Source organism: Tupaia chinensis, unplaced genomic scaffold (genome assembly GCF_000334495.1).
Source record: "Tupaia chinensis unplaced genomic scaffold, TupChi_1.0 Scaffold000335_1, whole genome shotgun sequence".
Taxonomy (NCBI): domain Eukaryota; kingdom Metazoa; phylum Chordata; class Mammalia; order Scandentia; family Tupaiidae; genus Tupaia; species Tupaia belangeri.
In genome coordinates, this window is record NW_006159829.1 from 6,624,535 (window position 1) to 6,628,666 (window position 4,132).

The following is a 4,132-nucleotide window of genomic DNA, read 5'->3' on the forward strand; positions in this document are numbered from 1 at the left end:
CAACACATGCACCCAAGGTATTTCTTTCTCCACCAGGTCCAATACTCAAAGCATGGGGTCAACCATGTGGAATCTGGCTACCTTAACCACCAGACCATGGAGTCAGCCCCATAAAATACCCATCTTTATTTTAAAGATTCAGTAGCAAGAGCATCTAAACTAGAGAGAACTGGCTCAGTAGCTGTTAACACACAAAGCTTTCCATCTGGAATGAATTCATGTGTTCTGTGCCGGTAAAAAAAAAAAAAAAAAAAAAAAATCTAAGCCTTGGCAGCACCCTCTGGGTCTCACCACCATATTCTTAACTGCCCTTCCCCACTGATTCATTTAGTCATTCTTCAGATATTTATTGAACATCTACTGTGTTCTAGGCATTGGGGATGTAACAACGAACAAAATGGTTGAATATTTCTGCTTCATTGGAATTCCTGCTTCCCTCTAGCAAGGGAAGAAAGATAGCAAACAAATAGATTAGTATAATATATAATGTATGATAATTGTCAGAGAAAGATAAAGTTGGAAAGAGAGACCGAGTGCTGGAGGGACAATTTAAACTGATAAGAACAGATACTACACTTGATCTTAGCGAAAAGGCCAAGAAGCGATGGAGGGACAATTTAAATAGAGTGAACAGTGAGATGACCTCAGTGAGAATGTGTCAGATACTTGAGCAGAGACCGAAAGTACTTGAAGAAGGAAGCCATAGAGACATGCAGGAAACGTGTCGCAGGTTGAGTTAGGTTGTCTTGTTCTATTGGATAATATCTTGTTTATGTAGCTTCCATCAAACCTTATGAGGAAGATCATACTTTTCATATTCATAATGGCAATGATCCTCCCTCCCCACAATTTTGTTGTCCTTGGTTTTAATTACCCTCATTGAATTGAAATCTGATATTTTGAAAGAGACCACAGTCCCATTTTGAAAGAGACCATAGTCCCAGAACTTTCATTTTGTCTGTATGTTTATTTGATTGTATATTAAGTGGCGATATACAATGTCTCTCCTTCATAGCCTGGTTTGCTTCACTAAGCAGTAAATCTTCAATATTCATCCACTTTCTGTCAAAAGCCAGGGACTTGTTTTTTATGGCTGAGTAGTATTCCATAGAGTATATATATGTGCCACAGTTTTTCAATCCATTCATCTGTTTAGGGGCATTTGAGTTGGCTTCATGTCTTAGCAGTTGTGCATAATGCTGCAATAAACATCGATGTGCAAGCACTTTTCCAATTAAGAATTCTTCTGCCCTTTGGGTAGATAGCAAGGAGTGGGATTGCTGAACCATATGGTAGTTCTTTTTGTAGATTTTTGAGGAATCTCCAAATTGTTCTCCACAGTGGTTGGACCAATTTACATTCCCACCAGTAGTGTAAGAGAACTCCTCTTTCACCACACCCACCCCAGCACTTATCATTTTTTGTTTTTTTAATCTTAGACATTCTGACTGGAGTTAAGTGTTACCTCATTGTCATTATGGTCTGCATTTTCCTTACAATGAGAGATGCTGAGCATTTTTTCATATGCTTTTTGGCTATTTGAATGTCATCCTTAGAGTGTGGGTTTTTTTAACTCATTCTCCCATCATTTAATAGGGTTGATCATCTTTTTTCAGGACGCATAGTTTACAAAAATATCTTTCCATTCTGAGGCTGTCGATTCATATTAATTACTGTATCTCATGAGCTTCTAATATGACTTTCTTACTCTCAAATGCAACTTTCAACTTTCTGGAAACCAAAAACTATGTAAATACTAAAAGCACACCGATTTTCATCAAAATTGTTTCCTATGCCCCAAATAATCCAAGTTTGTTCAGTTATTTTTCTCAGGAAAGGATTGATATATGAGAAAAAGTTGGTGGTGTGAGGGGAAGAAGAGTCACTAGGAGACATCCCTCTTAAGAATTTAAGGGAAAAAAAATAACTTGTTTATTACAAGAGAAGACAGTTGTGCTTCTGAGTGGCCTTAAACTTTGCTTTTCTTTTGGTACCCATTAGCCTCAGATTTACTGTGGGAAGGAGATGTACTGGCCCCAAATCAGCAAAGATAAGAGGCTTCCTGGCGAGAAATGAACAAGAAAGACAGGAAGCAGTAAAGAGGTCCAGAGAAAGATTAGGAGAAAATGCTGTCCTAGCAGCAGTAAATAAATCATTTGCTAAAAAGGATATTTGGCTAAATTGCCTCCCAGTATATATTCCCACTGGGCATTGTTGATCAAAAAATGCAGAGCATCATAAAAAAGAATTCAGAGATGGGGACTTTGTTGCCTGGAGAACTTTGAGGAGTTGCAAAAAAAGGAGCCATGTTGCCAATGTACGATGAGGGGCTGCAGTCACACTTCGCAACTTACTAGATAGATGAACTTGGGCTAGAAATACATCTGCAAAAGAAGTTTTGCAATTGAATTTATGAAGAATAATTTCACTGTTTTGCAACCACTGCAGTGAGGTGCAAAGAATTCTCTAAAACTCACAATGATCAGATATTTAGCTACTATGCACCTAGTCTTCTCTAAGCTGTGGGTAAGGGCTGAGCAGTAAAACAAGAAAGAAAGGTAAAAGAGAAAGAAAGTAGGAAATAGAAATAGTAAGAAGAGGTAAAGAAAAAGGAAGAATAGAACAAGAACAACAACAACAACAAAAAAAAAACGATGAAAAAAAAAAAAACAGAAAACACGTTGTAGGTAATAGAATTAGGTTAAAAATAGAAAACCATGTGGTTTGCAAGCACACCATGGGAAGGACCAACACAGTCAGAGGTGGAGTTGCCTGGATGCTTTCTGTCCTAGTTGAGGGAAGAGGAGAGAAATTAACAAGAGAAAGGCACAAAAGGGGCAGAAAGTTTTTTTTTTCTTTAGAGAAAAGAGAGAGAAAAAATGTTAGAAGGTAGAGAGAAAAACAAGAGGGAGAGGCATACTTGCCTACCTGACTAGCACTGGGGTCTGAAAGGGGGAGCCCTGACTGGGGAGAGGGGGCTTCACCACTGAGAAGCTGAACCCAGAGGGCCAACACAGTCAAAGGTCTATAAATCTTTTTTTAAAAAATTACTAATGTAAAAAATATAGTATGGAGACTATCAAATGTAATAATGTGCATTAAAACTGAAACCAAACATAAATAGTAAACTTGTTATTAATATGCACAAAGGTGTATTTTGGGGGAAGAGACCCGATGTCTGAGATTCCCTGTGACATGCATCAACAACTAAAATGCAAAAGCATTTGGAAAGAAAGATGGACAGATGAGCAGATAAGTGAAAAAGCTACCATATTAAACTGCCAAAGGTAGAAGGCAGGTGATGGGTATATGGCTGCTCCCTGTTAAATTCTTTCAGCTTTTCTGTATGTCTAAAACTTTTTCATTTGAAATGTTATAAAAGAATTATCTTCTATATTAACACTAAGGGAAAAAAGTAAATCCATCCTGCTCAAAAAATAAAAAGAAAAAAAGAAATCTGCAAGTCTCCACTTGAGTCTCTGAAATACAGACCATAGCTTCTGCTCCACAGAGTTGGAGGGTTAAATCAAGCGATACCCAGTTCATGGTTGGTACCAAACTAACAGTGGTTTTTCACCCTTTCTTCTGATAACACGTCAACTATCATCCATTTGTTCAGCATGGTCCACAATATTTTTATAAAAGATCTATTATCAATTATCGAAGCTAACTAAATTTTAAAATATATCTAAAACCTTGAAGGTTGGTTTCCAAGACCTATGTTGGAGTTCTGCCTTCTGAATTTATTAAACTAAATCAGCTTGCTCAGATTGCATCTGTCTTTGAACCTCAGGGTCTTTATATATAAACTGGAGAAGGAAATAGACATTTGAAAAGATTTTTCAATAGTTAAATAGGGGAGATAAATTTGCTTTATAGCCTACGAAGTCCTTTACCAAAAAAAAAAAAAAAAAAAATGCGTGTGTTGGGAGTGGGGATGTTGATAACACTTGAAATTCCTTTGCAATACAGGTATGAATTTGGCATTGTCCATTTCACAGATGAAGATCAGGTTAAATATGACTTCTAATTATAATGAAAGAATAAAAATTATAGACAATCCAAGTTGACCCACATCAATCGTCACCAAGCTAAATACCTTATTTGGTGGACCTGAAACCAAAGAAAAGAA

General features: G+C 37.0%; 1 pseudogene; it reads right to left on the reverse strand.

Moving 5' to 3' along the window:
- Positions 1–395: 395 nt before the first annotated feature.
- LOC114008431 (uncharacterized) lies at positions 396–606 on the reverse strand (annotated as a pseudogene).
- Positions 607–4,132: the final 3,526 nt, after the last annotated feature.